Consider the following 18,486-nt stretch of genomic DNA (forward strand, 5'->3'; position numbering starts at 1 on the left):
GGCTCCCACTAATTGACCGTGGCGGATCAAATCTATTATTTTATCGTTCACGTGTTACAAATGTGATGTCTTCAAAGCACTGAGATTATGAAAATCTGTAAAATAACACATACATATAGAAAGGAATGACTTTAGTTTTGGTACACACGCACTCAGTTCACTTTGGCAGAATGAAAGTCGCAGAATATGGTTTTCAGTTCAGCGTGGTTGGATTTTTTTTTTAGTCTGAATCGTTCCTACAATAATTATATCAAAATGGTTAAGAAAAAAATTTGATTCCTCGTGGCTGGTCGGGTCATAATCAATATCAACAATGTTTTGATCATTGGGAACTAGCTTCATAAAGAATTCATGGTTTACAGAAGGTACACATTTCATCAGATGTTGAATGTCGTTGTACTTCGCACGAGAAATGTTGTGCCCATTTGGGTGTAAACTTTCTGGTTTTATAATTTTATGATCGAAGAAAATTTTAAAAAGGTTTAGCCGAAGTGAGCCAAGTTAAAAAATGTCTCCTAGAGTATTATTGCCTCCTAAAGATCGGACGTCATAACCAAGTCTTTCGTAATAACATAACACTCCTTTCCATGCTGTGATCACACATCTTCGTTTATTTCGAATTCAGAATCTTAAAGAAAATGAAAAAAATTGTAAGGGGTTGTGCCAAGGACACGACCGCATTTTCTACGTAGAAGTACGAAATAATATTATTCAAACCGCTTGTTTATTATTTCGGATATTATTTTAGAATGCATCGAAATTTTTAGTTATTAAGTTATATTTACTACTTCAGTAGTAAAAAATTTAATTTAAAATTTGAACAATTTAAAACTGTCTTTGGCAAACTGATAGAGAATAATATGCGAATATATAAAACGGATATCGCTAACATACATAGAAACTGTGTTAAATATATAAGATATTACATATTAGATATGAGGGGCTCAGAATGCAAGGGGTGTAAGTGACTTGATCGATTTCACTTCATCAACTTTTTATTTAGTTAATAACTCAACTGCAAAAACTTTCCAATTTAAGTTTGCTATAGAATCCGATAGATGAGGTTCCGACCTATTTTCCACATTGGTAAATACAGCTGGGAATGTATTTGCAGCTAAGTTATGACCCAAAGAGAGAGTCGATGTAGAGAAATCGATCAAATCACTTACACCTCTTTCATTCTGAGCCCCTCATATAGAAAATTTATTTTCCATCCATTATTTTCATCTCGAAAGTGTGTTCAGTCATATTTTGTAAAATATCCGAAAACTAATCATATATATTTTTATTTTCTTAAAAGCTGACCCAGTAAACTTCATCCCACCTAAAATATTAGGCTGTCAAAAAAGTCCTGCGGTATTTTTTTTGAATTTTCATTTGTTCATAAAATTAGTTACAATCATCTGTTTTAAGTCAAATATGCGCCGTTTTGTTCGATGACTTGTTCCCAACGAGATGCCAACTTCATAATACCCCTGTTATAGAAGCTCGCTTCTTTATTGGCGTGAAACTCGGATAGCCAATTTTCACAGGCCTGTTTTGTTGCTAACTTCTGACTACCTAGCTCGTTCGCCATGGACAAAAACAGGTGGTAGTCACTTGGTGCACGGTCCGGACTATACGGCGGATGCAAAAGAACCTCCCATCCGAGCTCCCGGAGCTTCTGGCGCGTCACCAAAGAAGTGTGTGGCCTGGCGTTGTCCTGATGGAAGACAATGCGGCCTCTGTTTATCAAAGATGGTCTCTTCTTCATGAGTGCTACCTTCAAGCGGTCCAGTTTTTGGCAGTACAGGTCCGAATTGAGCGTTTGGCCATAGGGAAGCAGCTCATAATAGATTATTCCTTGACAAGCCCACCAAACACACAGCAGAACCTTCCTGGCCGTTAATGAGGGCTTGGCCACCGTCTGAGCCGCTTCAGCGGGCTTCGACCACGACCGTTTACGCTTCACGTTGTCGTAAGTGACCCACTTTTCATCGCCAGTCACCATCCGCTTCAGAAACGGGTCGATTTTGTTGTATTCAGCAGCGATTCACATGCGTCGATACGGTCAAAGATGTTTTTTTGCGTCAACGTATGTGGCAACCAATATACGAGCTTCTTTGTGAATCCAAGCTTCTTCAAATGGTTAATAACGGTTTGATGACTTATCCCCAGCTCTTGGCCGATGCTACGGCTGCTACTATGCCGGTCTTTCTCGGCTAATTCAGCGATTTTGTCGAAATTTTCGACGACAGGCCTTCCGGAGCGTTGCGCATCTTCGACGACCTCTACACCAGAACGAAAACGTTGAAACCATCGTTGTGCGGTGGAAATGGAAACTGTATCGGGTCCATAAAGTGCACAAATTTTATTGGCAGCTTGAGATGCATTTTTGCCTTTGTCATAGTAGTACTGTAAAATACGTTTCCAACAAGCTATAGTATGACTCGATACAATGAATACAACTAGAACTACGCGCTTACAACGACACCTCGCGGAAATACCGCAGGACTTTTTTGACAACCTAATATTTTTTTGTTTTCAATAGCTTCAACGATTCACGTTTTCTTACTAAGCGCACGTTCATGGGTCCAATCGCTGTGCATTGATTAATTTTCTAATCAACCCTTTAAAATCACCTTTTACTATAAAATTCCTAGTACTTCTACCAAAACTCGTCATTATATGATTTGTTTGATTAGTTCTCGAGTAATGCAATCTTTCACCCCTCCCCCTCATTTCCTTTAGAGAGGGGGGAGGAGTGTCGAACCACCACAGAAACATTTCTTGCCCTCTAAAACTTCTACATGCCGAATTTGGTTCCGTTTGCTTGATTAATTCTCGAGTTATGCTTCCCTAGGGATGGGGAGGAGTATCAAACCACCATAGAAACATCTATTGTCCCCTAAAACCTCCATATACCAAATTAAGTTTCATTTGCTTGATTAGTTCTTGAGATATGCAGAAATTTGTGTCTCGCTTGTATGGCCCCTACACCCAAACTAGCGTTGTCAGAAAGCATCGCATTTTCGACAGAAAACATGTCATTTCATGCCTTGAAGCGTCAAATAAGCAAATATTATATCATATGTCCCCCAACGCTTTAAAATGTTTGTATGTGTGGAAGCAGACATCTCTTTCTTTTTTCATCTTTTTTGGGATTGCACTCAAAAAAAAAAGTCCAAACGACGTCAACGGGAATCGAACCAAGGCCGGCAGGAATGCCAGGCTGTTTTACACGATCACGCTATCCACGTAGCTAATGATGTTGTTGGGGAGGAGTGTGATAATATTACATCTAATTTCAAATTGAAGTTGGAAAGTGTTTTCTAATCTTACTCCTATCCATCTCGGTCTGGGCCGTGGCCAAGTAATGGGTGCTTATTTGAAACCTGTCTCTTGTTTCGCTCGCTCGTATTATTCTTATATTGCCGTACGATATATATTATACAAATGCTTAACCGTATTTGAGAATCATGGCATTTTCTGTCATTTTTACGCTCATTCAATGTAATGACAAAACATGTGCTAAAAATCAATTTTGGCTGTAGGGGCCGACGTGGGGCTCAACATGTTAAATCGCAGAAGTTCCTCTCTCCTCGCTCATTGTCCGTAGGACGAAAGCTGCATTTGACGTAGTTCGATAAAACAAAATTGCTAGAAACGCAAAACTTCGTTCTATTTGCAGCCAGAGCCAATCAAGTGCATGCCAACTATTAACATAATACCATTAAACAACACATCATTATTTTGTAGCGGCTCTTGACTAATTTCATAAATGGTATATACGATGGTCGTTCAAAAAATAAGTTTCAGTGCCTCAGAAACCGCGAATATAGATCGCGTAAAAAAAAATAATGTCTGTGGGTACTTGAGTATTCGAATTTATTCAAATCAAAATATCAATGGTGGGTGAGACGAAGTTCCGGGTCAGCTAGTTTGTAATATGTTTGAAAAAAGGAATTTTTGAAAAAAGGGGAAAAATTGTTTTTTCGCACCCCTCTAACAGTTTATGTATTAGGGAATCTTCGGAAGAAAACAAAATCCAATTCGCTTGGTATGCAAATTATTTGAAAATAGTTATCAACGTTAAAACTATTTCATAAAAAATGACCTGTTTTCTGATTTGGGTTTTAATAAGCATGTAATCCTACGTCAATGAAGGTGAGGCCGTTAAAATTAATTAACGGTTTAAAGTTTTTAACGGCTTCACCTATTTTTGTCAATGTTCATAAGCTCTTTGAAGCTTGTTCTTGCTCCTTTACGCGTGTTGCTGTGGCTATGGAATATTACCCCACGACATGACGCAGCTCACAAACTCAATGCCTAATCATAATCATGACGTTGTGTTGATTTTGGTTGTCTACACTCTTACGCCCAGAATGGGAAAAAAAACTTTCGTTCTTTTCATATCTGTGGACCACCCTGTCACTCGAACAAGTAATAAATACACGAACCGGATCGCAAATACACATTTGGGTCTTGAGAAACAATTTGAAAGTACAATATAGAAACAGTGTCAAGTCACGATTCATCACGGGTCTCATGAGATTATATAATATTACCACCAAAATTGATGAAATTGTGTGTGGTAACTCCATGCTCCCGCAATAAGGAAGTTATTTGTCTATGTCTGGTTTGCCTACTTCAGCATTTGTTTAGGACAATTCGTGTTTGGTTTATTATCAAACAAATGATTTTCGAAACAATTGCCAAACTTTTATTTATAGATTTTTTACAAAATTGTTTTTTGTATGAAGGCTCAACACAAAAAAATCCGGACAAACGAATTATTCTGTCATTTATTTATTTTATGAGTACAGATTTTCAAATATTCAATGAACTATGTTAGTGTGTTTGAAGAACCTTTAACCATCGAAAGGAAGCCTGTAAGTGGCAGGAAAGTAAAGGCAGTTGTTTCCAAAATACATTTGAATATGGTGGTTTTTTCGAAGAAAACCTGAAGTTGTCCCTCGTATTGGAATCCGACCAATAGGTCGGAGCTAAGAAGCTTGAGGAATACTGGTTGATTGTCAAGGGAAAACTGGAGGAAAAGAGTTGAACTGCAATGGACGAAAAGGTCAAAAGAAAAAGGAATTTGGCAGCTAAATCAGTAGAACAAGTTTAGGGAAAGTCACAAGAGTATATTTATATATTGCATATTGAATATGGCAAGAATTGTGACTGAAACAAGGGTCTTACAATAAACATACGAGGCTTGTTAAAAAAAATGTCGCTAATTATGAATTTTAAAGGGTTACGTATATTCGATTTTGACTTTTTTTGTGGGGTTATTTTAGTTCTGATGTCTCTTAAGGCCCATTTATACGTTGCTAGTAGCTGACTTGACAGTGAGCAGCTACTGGGCCGGTGAACTCGCTTGACAATTGGTTGACTCGCCTTGTCCGTTCACACAGTGTGAGTTGCTGACGAGAAACTAGATACTACAGTATTGGCTTACCAGGGATGCCAGATGGATTTTTCAAATGTCCATCAAATAGTCAGAAATGGCAATCAGGTCCGAATTTGACAGATGATTGATCCGGAATCGACTTCTTTATTGGCAGTTTTCGTCTCAGGTTTTCAGTTGCATTTATCATTACACAATATGTATAAAAATACTTTGTGCTGAATTTCTTCGAACTGAAGGTACTATCCGAAAAAGCAGTAAGGCAAAATGATTTGGGGCAGGAATTGGATGCAAGGAAAAAGAGCAACAAATACAATATTGAAGGAACTCTACGATAATGATCCTCTAGAGTACAGAGCAGTGTTGAGAAAAACACCTGAATAAGTGGAAACACTGTTGGAGTTGGATTTGATGCTTGATGGTCCAAAAATACAACGCCAAGATACACTCATGAGGGATGCTATACCTGCAAGAGTGAAATTGAAAAATGGCATTGTTGTGCCTTTCTTCTAATATCGTTCAGATTGTTGTCGATATTTTTTAGAATCTCGAAAGCATCCATAGCTAAGATAATTCCGGAAGTATGTGATGCTATAAATGGCAGTCTAAAAGATTTTTTTAAATTTTATTTATTTCGCCTTGCCAGCAGCTTTGTGTAAGTAAAATAATGAATGAAAATGTACTTTTTTAAATCGAATATGTATTTTGTTTCTTAGAACAATACTTTTTGTTTTGCAAGTTGTGAGTGAATTTTGAATGAAAATTGTGCCTGATAATGATTCTATATTAGAGATTCTCATGAAAACTATCTCTAAAAGAAAGCGTGCCCCGCCTGCGTGCAAAACAAAATAGCAACAATTTCGTTTAGAAACTATGAGGGTTTCATTTGTTTTTCCAATAACTTTCAAGTATATAAATATCTTTTCGCATATTTTCAAATATCCATGATACATTTGGCATCCCTGATTCGAACCCTGAATTCTGTTTTTGATGTTTTGCGAGATGCGAGTGCGAGTAAATTCAAAAAACTTTGAAGTAGTTCGCACGCCGGATCACACATGACACTAACTGGCATGATGTGTTCACACGGTGTGAGTAGCTGCACTGTAGTAACTGATTATACTTACTCGTATGTTTACTTGCACCGTCTGAACCTTCATTTATGCCGATGAGTTCGTTATTTGAAATTTTCATGTTTTATCTATACAATGCAAATATATAAATTGACTGCTAAAGTTTTTATTAGACGTTATACATTTTTCTCAACGGTCTGAACTCGTCATGCAACGAAAGTTTACGTATTTCCGTGCCTTTCCGAGAAGTAGAACATCAATCATTCTACACATTTGTTTAAGTTTCATTTTATTCATTCGCATCTCAACCCGCACCGTGTGGGTCAGCTACAGCTCACGAGTGAGCAAAAGCTGATTTATGTTCTGCAAGGTGAGCCGGTGCGAGTAAGGTTGCCCCTGATCGGATGCTGAGCGAAATCGAATGCACTTTCGCAGAGGTGTGCATTTCCAACTCCAGATTTAGTAGACGTTAAGCATGTATCTTCTTTCAAGGTCATTTTCGCCAGTGCAAAAAAAAAACTTGCGAATGCATGACTCTTAAAGTTTGTTTTTAAAATCAATCTCGCTAGCATGAGTGGTCCACATACGGGCCACTTTTCGGTCGCTAGCGTTTCATCCAAACTAAACTCGTGCGTAGTTTGCGTATTGTTTTATTGTTGTTTCGAAATTTCACGCTCCACTGAATAGGACCGAATTTGAGATACCGTTGACCGAATGAATTGGTCAGACTGTAGATGGTGGACATGTCAGAGTCCGGATATTTATTGAGACACTTCGGTTATTAACTGCTACCGTCTACCGTTTTGAAGTACACGCAACAGGTTACAGTGACAGTTATGATGTCGATCATCGCGCGATGGAATTGAATAGCTAATATTTACGAAACCGCTGATGCTGTTTAGCTGGCGTGTGTTTGTGTCATAATGATTTGTCATGGGTAGTGCTCGGTAACGGTAACGGGTATCGATAACAATTATACCGCATTCGTAATTCATTCCCTAAGGATTTATAAGGAATTAACCAAATAATGTATCATAATATATAAATTAATCGTTGTCATTCTTCAAATTAGTCTCGTCATAATAAATCCTCTAATTGATGCAATATAAAATTATATTTGGTTCTGTATTGACCGTTTTATTATGTTTGGCGCAAAATTATCGATTCACCTGAGGCAATTTATGAGTGCTATACGGATATAGTTGAATAAAATTTGAACGAAATTACCAGTGGCTGTGTGCAGCGTAAATACTCAAGCGACGTAATTATGCTTCCTTTTTTGCTGGAAAATGATTTTAACAATGTGGGGCACGTTTTGCTTCAGTCGTACGAATGTATGAACAGTGAAACAGAAAATATCAACGGCAAGCGTAAGTAGCTCATTGTATCGTTGCGTCATGACTAATTCAAAACGAGTTTTTTTAAACAATATTTTGGTATCATTACTGAAAACATCGCCGTTGATCTTGAACCAGACATTGAAGTAAGCCGCGCGATTGGGTTAATGTGTTTACATTGTCTCAGGGTCAGCTTAAGTGTAGCAAGATCAGTCTTTATCCGGCTCATGGTAGATACAATTTCCGCATTCTGTATTTTGTGGTTAGAAACTAACAGTGTATCAAATTATTGTCTAGACCATAATTGACCCACATCTTCGCAATCACACAATGTCACAATGTTTTTTTAAGTCTTGTGCGTTTATATTTATGAAAGTACTCTCTTTATCTGTATGTGTATGTGGACCTAATTCTTTTGTCACTCCGCGGATCAACAAACGATACCATGCTTCAATTAGGTTCAATTAGTCTTACACCTTATGTACCATAGTACTGAAACGCTCGTTCTATTAAATGACGTGCTTCATGGAAATTTTGTGAAAGTTTTACAAAACTATCTCAGGCATATATACCCATATATATATATAAACCCCAGGTTTCCGGGGTTTTGTGATGACCATTTCCACGGCTGAAGCAGTATATTAGCTTCTTTAGCTCGGGTGTTCGGGAAATGAAAAGAACAGGTTAACAAAAATATGACCACCAAAAAGTTTAGCATGATGAGGAAGCAACATAAAAAACTATTTATTCCTACGTCTCTCCTATCATGTCCCCGACATTATCCACCCGTCTTTTTCGACGACCTAATATTCGGCGAAGAGATGCTCTTTCATTGAACCAACAATGTGATAATCTGACGAGACCAGGTCTGTAGAATACGGTGGGTGCGATAACGGTTTCCAGTTAATGGTTTTTGTTACGTCCTTCATGGATTTAGCGGTGTGCGCCGGTTCATTGTCGTGCTGTAATTTTATCTCATCGTGTATTTGGGCCTGGTATTTTTCCGTCAATGCAAAGTTTAAGTTTATAATTTGTTGTCGGTAGAGATCTGTACTCACGGTCTCTCCCGGTTTTAGCAGCCCATGGTATACCATACCCTCCAAGTCCCATCACACACAATATTTTGGCTTTGCCGTGGATGGACCAGCCAGTTATTCCAAAATCAATTAATTTTTCGTTGTCAGTGTTCGTCTACATTTGGCGTAGTTGAAAAAGCATTTCGTAAATGTTTTTGCGATGTTCCATTTGATTTTCGCTCACTTTTTGTCGCACCCATTTTCCGAGTATCTAGATCTTTCTTATGGCTTACCAATTATGTGTTTGGGTTGGGTCTGCATCCAACAACTCCTGCAATTCCTCGTCTTCAAACTGTTCTGCTGCAGCAGGATGGTCATTGTCGTTCAGATCGAAATCACCACTTTTGATTTGCCGGTACCATCTCTCACATGTTTTCACTGCTTGTGCAACTTTATCATAGGCTCCTACAAACGATGAGCTTCGACCGCTTTTTTCTTCAAATAAAAAAAAACCGAACCTGTACCGCAAATGCTCTTTCGGAAAAAAAATAATACATGTATTGCAAATCGAAGGAATGCATACAATCCAATATCTAAAACATCAGCCTAATAATTCTGTCAAATATATACCAGGAATTTGTGTTTTTAAAGAAAATGCATAATTTATCATATAAATTTATATCACCACCTTCAAAATAGGCCCCTTCTGAAGGAATACTCTGTTTCTAACGAACAATACAGTCATCGAAACATTGTTTGTTCAACTATCTCCGAGTTCAATTTTGTGAAAAAATTATAGGAGGTTGTGTACAAGATACGACCGCATTGTTGACGTAGAACTACGCGGTTATTTTATATAAGTCGCTTGTTTATACCTTCGGATATTATTCTATAATGCTGTGAAATTTTAGAAACAATTACTTAGTAGAATAATCTCTGAAATGATTTTTTCATTGTAGAATCAGTTGACGATAATTGATTGATGATTCATTTTTGCCCTCGCAAAACAATCGTATGTCGCAATTTATTTCATGTCAATGCATTGAAAATTTACCTCGAAGGCTATTTCGGTGGCCTTTTCCGAAATTGACATAGACTCGGCTACAGTCGATTGTATACGTGTTGCACCAGCACCATTATTCCATATCTCATAACTACATCAATATATCTTTGGCACCGCATGTAAAAAACAACAATGACAACACTTGCAAGTATCAAATATCATGCTACATGTTATTTAGTATTGCCTCAAAGGAATCGCACCTCTAGATATCGTTCGTACAAACTAAGCGTAATCCAAGCGCTAAACAAGCGTTCACCATAGCATGCATACAGAGCCATACATTGGTGGTTTGAAACTACTAGCAATATAAACATTTCTCATCATTTTGCGTTATTCTCAAAAGAAACGCTTCTGTTAATATTACTGGCCTCGAAAAGAGTTGCATTACTTTCTCATGCTCGAGAGAAGCGCAGCCGTCACCCTTAGTGGAGGAAGTTTTGCTACTGGCAAGCAAAACCTAATCACATACAAAATTCCAGAACATTTACTTTCTTGATGACTAAACAAGAGAAATAAACAATTTTTGTTAATAACAACCTCGAAAACAGTAGCAATGCTTCATTATGATCAATATTAGCGCAAATGCAATCCTAGTTGAAGGCAGTTTTGCGACTGGCACGCGAACCCAAATAACTTATAACATTCCAGTAAGACATTCAAGATGCTTGGTATTCCCAAATAATTTTTTGGTGCACAACCTTAGCGTCTGCTTCGCCATAACGTCAGTTTAATGCATTGATGCATTCTCAAAGGCACCAACGAAGCCCTTATGAAGACGGAAAATAAACAATGTTAACTGCTTGGAAAAAGACTGAATTATGCCACACAGCTTGTACTCTGCTGTAACACCCATCGATGCGAATTCGCTGATGAGTTTGTCAAGAGCGACCGCCTTCACCACCAGCGGGGGGAGCTTGATTTTGGTTGCTGCCTGGGCGTTTACATTTTCGACCGACGCGTCGAAATCGCCTACTTCGCTGTTGTTCGGTGCGGTGTCACATTCGCGAAGGCTCGGTTCAGTGCGAGCGCTTTTCACTACACCAACACCGCGTGCATCATTAGATGACGCTTACCTCGAAATTTTATTGCCCCTGGCAATGCGTTCGTTTTGACGTAGGACTACGTCTTTCATTTCTATACCGGGGTGTAAAATCAAAGTTTCGAAACCGAAAGCGTTACGCCGGAGACCGAGATTTTGAGCGTTAATAGCTCCTGAACAACTGAACGAAATGGTATGATAAACACTTCATTCGAAAGATAAAATGTCTACGTGTTATATACTTGTTACTTTTTGATCCAAAAACTTGTTTCAATAGCCTTCAAATTGTTCTCGAAACAGGTTATTGAAATCACCAATCGGTATATAAGTGAGCGTCGCTCGGAAATCCACTCAGTTCTAATTGAACAGCGATTGGAGCATGTTGTCGCTGTTGTGGTGAAGCTTTTCGTTTATCATGAAAGCGCGGATGAACGGTATCACCAAGAGCCTGTTTGTGCACCTTAGGCCAGAAGGTAATCCATCTGGAGGAGAGTGATGCCACAAACGGTTCCCCGGGAAGACATCGCTACACACACACATACACCCGCGGAATTCTTTCCGTTTGGATGCCATTCAGCATCGAGAAAGTTCCGGAAAGATCTAATCATTTCTGGAAAATAATCTGCCAGTTCCTCTGGGAATTTAAAAATACATTCATGTGAAAGAGTTTATTTTAATGTTTTCTAACCATGTAACACAGCGATCAAATTCATTTGATTTTGTAATTTTTCAACCAAGTGTAATTAGCAGGAAAGCTTCTGAAGATTATTCTTCCCCATCAGTAGGATATTTCCGTATCCAATATTGTATGCGCCCGCAATCGATTTTTGCTCAGTCGCCGAAAGTTCCGAGCTCAGAGAGTTCATTCCCCTCTAGTTTGCCTTCCAAATTGCCATCGTAAACCACACCTTCTCTCGATTCAATCTCGCACAAAATCATACTTAAGCGATATTCTGTTGGTGAGACGCATTCATTTTTCGTGAGGACATCGACAAGACAACGTCGTTGCCTAACGTACTGGAGGAGGTGGACGGCGAAGGATCGACACATACACGCGCAGAATTCTTTCCGTTTGGAAGCCATTCAGCATCGAGAAAGTTCCGGAAAGATCTAATCATTGCTGGAAAATAATCTGGCAGTTCCTCTGGGAATTTAAAAATACATTCATGTGAAGGAGTTTATTTTAATGTTTTCTATCCATGTAACACTGTGACCAAATATTTTCCAATCAAGTGCTATTAACAGGTGGTTATCGAGTTAGTATTAACCACTGGTGGGCTTCCAGTATCGAGGAAAATGTGGAAATATCTAATCGTTGCTGGAAAATAATCTGCCAGTTCCCCTTGGAATTGAAAATTACATTCGAGCGAAAGAGTTTATTTTAATGTTTTCTATCCATAAAATATCCATATAATACATTTAGTTTTGTGATTTGTCAATCAAGTGCAGTTAGCAGGAAAGCTTCTGAAGATTATTCTTCAGAACAAGGTTTTTCGTATCCTATATTGGATGCATAAAACCTTGTGCCTCCAACGTAACGCTCTCGTTTTCGAAGTCCCCCAAATATTCATTTATTCATTCATTCAGAATGGATTTTGATTCAACTTCAAACAAATGATCTCTAAATCAACGATAGTCCTACGTCACCCTTGCGGTTATACCATAGATATAACCCACTTCCTGTTTTTTGCAGGGCTCGAGCCTGCCTTCCTCTTCTTATTGCTCATCGCACACTACGCGAAGCGTCCAATTTATGACGCGTAAAGAAGAACACACGATACGAATAACATGAAAAACGAACAGAAAAATCAAACGACGATTTCCAAGTTGGATTACCACTGGTGGGGTACAATCTTAGATCGAAGCGCAGCGAAAGCAAAGTGAACTGGATTACTCAACAGTCTGATGCCGAATGAAAGTTTGCCTCAGCGAGATCCACTGTTTATACTCTAGGCAAGTATTCCCCTTCATTCTTCTTCTTTTCCTTTGTTCACGGAGACTATAATCCTACGATTTCCCCTCCGTTGGTCGTCGATAAGTTGCTCGTTATTGATAGCTCTGTTCGGGAAAGCACTCAAATGGACAGAACAAATGTATGGTAAAATAGAAACACTTAAAGTTTTTATGAATATCAACCATTTAGTAACCAGGGGATTCTAATGTATGGCATATTAAACAAATCTTACGGAATTTCCGATTCGTTTAGTATGTAAATCGCCAAAATCCGTTCGCCGCAAAAATAGTTATTAACGTTAACTTTATTTCATAAAAACGTGACCTGTTTTCTGATTTGACACTCTTAATGAAAGACGTAGTTCTACGTCAAAAACATGCAAAAAACGGGTTTATATCAACAAAATTCACAAATTTATCAGTAGTTCTGACCACAACACTGCACGCTATTTTATACGTGTGAGTAATTTTCGTTTACGATACAAAAAAAATCTAGCTCACCTGTAGTATATGTCAAACCACGATGAACCCCAACATCGATACATGCATACGTGATACATGAGAGAGAAACGGATTCAGTCTGGAGGAGTCTCTTCAAAATGCAATGAAGTCTATTTGACCGAAAAGAATGAAATGAGATATTCGATTCGTAGAGAGAGGTAGCGATTAAATGCCCGACTGACTCTTGAGTCATGTTGACGGAGAAACTGCTCGAATAAGCCAAAAGCCTTTTCCAATTGAATACGAAGGGGAATTTCTTCATAGGTCCCTGACTATCCTCAGTTGAATATGACTATGCCGAGTCCTGGTTAAGAGTGATTGCATGCTCCTTAATATCCCGCAAAGGGAGGAGATTTTTTTTTCGAGATAATTCATATGACACATCCACGATAGGTTTACGTCTAACAGAACTCCAAGATATTTGAGGTATGTCACTCTCTCAATTGAAACATCTATAATTGCGGGGTCAAAGTAAATGGAGTTTTTTCCCTGGAGAATGGAAGACCATGTATTTGTTTTTTTTTACACAAAACAGTCATATATTTTTTAATGTTTGAAACTACATATCTGACATCCGAGCAAAACAATGCTGATAACGTCGTACAATATCGCTGGCTTTTCCTAGGATACCATAAATATTTTGCTTTTTTAATAAAATTTTGTAATCAATTGTTTCAAAAGCCTTTTTGAGATCTAGAAACAGTGCGTCAACAATCATTTTACGATCTATTCCTTCGATTATTTCATCCACAAGCTGATGGCAGTTATAGTGCTATACCACGCCTGAATCCATATTAAAGCTTGTAAAAAACACGGGTTTCATTCAGAAATTCAATAAATCTCTTCAGTAGCAATTTTTCAATTATTTTATTTACTACGGATAGTGTTTCAATGGGTCTGTAATTGCTCGGATTCGTAGAATCACCGGATTTAAAAATGGGCACAATTCAAGCTACTTTCAGGAAACTTGGATAAATCCCCGTAAACAGACAATTAGATTAAATTATGCACAAACACACTCACATCTAACAATATATATTCTCACCTTTGAATTACACTTGCCTCACACCGATTTATACAACCTGTCAAATAAGAACACATACACAAAAACAACAAATCAAATAAGCCATTGAATCAATTGTAACCTATAATAGAGGCGAATGAACAGCAAAGTTTGAAGCCTCTTAAAAACAAAGAAGAAGAAGAAGTAACCTATAATCAGAAGTATAAAAGCTATCATTGAAGACGCACGCATCGTTTTACGCTCTCCCAGGAAAGGAAATTTCCAGAAGAAAACGTCGAAAAATTACCAAATTGTATCGCGGAAATAGAAGAGAAAGTGTTCTCCAAGTCGCCGTGAGCGAATAACAACAACGTTTTAGTTTTGTGAATAACAATGCCACTTGCTGAAATGTTATCAGGACCGCAACTCTTTTTGCTATTCAACTCAATTATAGTCAACAGCACCTTATCTTGGGTTGAGGGAAACAAAAATATCGTATTTTGGTCGGGTTGGAAGTTCATAAAAAAATATTGTCATTATTGTACAACTGAGTTCCAATGTTTGAGAAAAAGGTGTTGAAAATATTGCGTACTTCGTTGTCGTTTTAAGATTCCCTACCATTATGAATTAGGCTAATTTGGATTTTTTTTTCTTTGGAACCTCCTAGAATAGATTTTAATTTTTCTACATATTAGATTTATACGTACTGTACAACATTTGTTCGAAGTATACTTTTTTACACTTCCATGTTCACAGACACGGGTTGAAAGTTTTTTTTTTCGATACGTGATTTAGCAATTCTCGTAGGTGAGAGTCATTAGGCCGTCATTTTAATATGTTTAAATATCAATTTTTGAGTTTTGCCAATTTTCATAGATCCTAGGTCATCCTAGGACAATAATTACCCTTAGTATTGATCCCTACCGAGATGGTTCTGGAGCATTCCAATAGCATCGAGTTGTATGCAGACGAGATATTAGCAAGACACTCGTCAACATTATCTTCGCAACTTTTTAAGAAATAAGAAAAGCTTGCGTTCAGTTTACTATGATCAATTATTGTTTTATTTAATTTAGTTTTAACTTTGGGACCATGAATTTTGAACGACGACACTATCAGTGAATGGTCACTAACCTAAAAAAAAACACTAAAACACTTTTAACTAGAATACTTTTTGATCATCGTATTCTTAGAATATATGAAGCTATTTAGGAGACCCTGTTATACATGACTCTGTCAAATGTTGAAAATAATGAATAAAATAGAAATTTCTCTCACAGTAGTCATTCGGATGTAATTTTGCGCGCAGTTCATTTAAGGAATTTTCGTTGAAATTTATTTTATACGACCTGATATCTTCTGCAAATCATCAGTTTGAACGACTGTTCACATATTCTAAAAGATGTGAATAGATATTTTGTTGCGATCAATTCGCATTAAAATTACTTTGTTGTTTGGTGGCAAAATGAGCTGCATCGCCACTGGATAACGACTTACCTTATCATATGTTGCTCTTCAAAGGGTTCCTCTTGTGGTTTTGACCCAGGAAATTCATGCCACCCCAACCATAACCCAGCCACTCTATGCGAATCGTTGTGTTTCTTACTGCGTTTTTGTACGTATTAGAAAATTTCATTTTCCCAGCTTATTTCATACATGTACCTACTATTTCAATAATGATTTAAACAAATTTAGATAAGAAATAACGCATAAATCTATTCCATTTAGCATAATGTGTAATTGTTTATTTTACCACCACAATGTGATCATTTTAACTGCACACTAAAATATATGAATTGACTACTTTTCTTCCTTTTAATAGCAAATGTACTACAGTGGAACCTCGATTATCCGCGAGCGGATAATCCGCGGTGTGGTTTATCCGCGAAAGCGAGTTCCATAGTAATGCTATGGACTTTCCCGTATTTATCAGTGAGTGGTAGGATTTTGCTTTTTTGTTTTGGTCATGGCTTTCACATTATTTGACTTCTGGCGTACACGAGCTTATAGATGGATAGTTTGATGATTCCTGTATTGATGAAACATAGTTATCACGCTGAAATATCTTTTTTTTGTGTTTGCATCTTATATTTAGACATTTATTGCGTTATCCGCGATTTTCGTGATCCGCGGAGACCTAGCCAGACTATTTCGCGGGTAATCGGGGTTCTACTGTATTTCATTTTTTTATAGTAAAAATCGTTCGATCTTGAACTACAGCTAGTTATGATAGAATATTCTTCGAAAAACTGGAATTGTAGCGGTATGTGGACGTAGTAAAAGGACATATCCCTTAGAGTGTTCGTTTGATTCTTGGTTGAGTATATTTTCTGTAAAAGAGGTTAGAGGTTCAAGGGTATACTCTAGAGTGCATATCTCTCACTTGGCTTTGCTGGTTTGATGGCTGGTAATGGCTTCAATTTTACATATTGGTTGTCAAAATCGGCCCATTAGTTCAAAAGTTATGAATTTGTAAATGGGCACCCTAATGAAAAAAATGAAAAATACTGGTTATATATTTTGCGATAAAAAACAAAAATACCACTTTTCAGGGAAATCTGAGAACCACTATATCGGTTTGGCATGGAATGGCTGTATTACGAGAGAGCGAATGCCATTTCGCAGCTCTTCGATTGTCATGATATGGTTCCTATTCATCCGCAACTGCATCGAGATATAACAATTCTTCAGCTACTTCTGCTACCATTGCACAATGGTCCAGGAGATGCAATTAAGTGGAAATTAGCATTTAGAGCTCGACGGTTATTCTCTAGACAAAAACTGTATTCGACAAAGTTGTTACATATGATAGAGCGCTCATTTTGATGTTGTCAAAAATTGGGTGACCAAAATAGTCGATGAAATAAAAAATGAGGGGCTTAGAATGCAAGGGGTGTAAGTGACTTGATCGATTTCTCTTCATCAACTTTTTATTTAGTTAATAACTCAACTGCAAAAACGTTCCAATTTAAGTTTGCTATAGAATCCGATAAATGTGGTTCCTACCTTCCACATTGTGAAAAACAGTTGGGAATGTATATGCTGCGAAGTTATGACCAAAAGAGAGAGTCCATGTAGAGAAATCGATCAAATCACTTACACCCCTTTCATTTCTTTCATAGCCCCTCAAATATAACTTTCTTATCTTTGTAGATAGAGGTAAACATAGTTCAACAGTGTTGTAGTCCTAGTTATTTGAGACATATTTGAACATATGTAGAACAAAGTTTTTTTTCTATCTCTTGAAATAACCAATGTAGCGCCTTTTTTCAAAGTTGCGTTAGGGTCACCATGAAGAAAACGGTGTTTATACTCTAACTTTGATATTTCAAATTCTACATACAAACTGTCTTCGAAAGATTTTTAGACCATACTGATACGAACATTTTGCGATGCAGAATTTATCTATATCTCAACTTCATTCGAAGTTATTGATGTTTCTTCCCAAAAAATCTCTTCAATTGCTTGCCATTCTTTCTGGGGCAAAAATAAAAAATGTTTGTTGATGGAATTTGAAAGAACAAATTCCACTCTATATAATAGAGTAGTGCGGGGCAAAGGTGCGCACGGGGCAAAAGTGCACATTGGCCTTTTTGAAGCAAACGAGTATAAAAAATCTACAACTGTGTATTCATTTGATACATTATTACAACAGCAGCTCACACATATAAACACGATACATTTCATGAAAGTGGCAAAAAGTTATGAGGCAAAAAGAGTTTATAACTGGAATAACTGGAAAGTCCGAAACTACACTGTCAAGGAAATCTTCATTCTATAGTAGATGATAGTGCGTTTTCGTTATTGTGAAAAAATTCAAGTGCTTTTTTTAAAAATTCGATTAGTTCAAAAATTGCTTGTGGGGCAAAGGTGCGCAGTGGCTGTGGGGTAAAAGTTCGCACTAGCGTTTTGCTCTGAATTATACAATGTTTTCAACAAAATTTGTAACGGGACCCACAAGAAGAAAGCTGATTTGAAGAAATGCACTTCAAAAATGCTCAAATGCCCCGACAGAGGCTTCGGGAGGGAGTCTCGAAGCGTCGGATTGCGGCAGACCTCGGCAGACCTTTCTGAATCAGCTCTGAGGAAGAGGCTCATATCAGAAAGTG

The 18,486-nt window shown here is 37.6% G+C and overlaps 1 protein-coding gene across 5 annotated transcripts in view; it reads left to right on the forward strand.

Moving 5' to 3' along the window:
- The window catches only part of LOC129768154 (phospholipase B1, membrane-associated-like), a 59,552-nt gene that overhangs the window by 1,335 nt on the left and 39,731 nt on the right, over positions 1 to 18,486 (forward strand). The gene's annotated exons all lie outside the window — the stretch shown is intronic.

This window comes from Toxorhynchites rutilus, chromosome 2, assembly GCF_029784135.1.
Source record: "Toxorhynchites rutilus septentrionalis strain SRP chromosome 2, ASM2978413v1, whole genome shotgun sequence".
NCBI classification, from domain to species: Eukaryota; Metazoa; Arthropoda; class Insecta; order Diptera; family Culicidae; genus Toxorhynchites; species Toxorhynchites rutilus.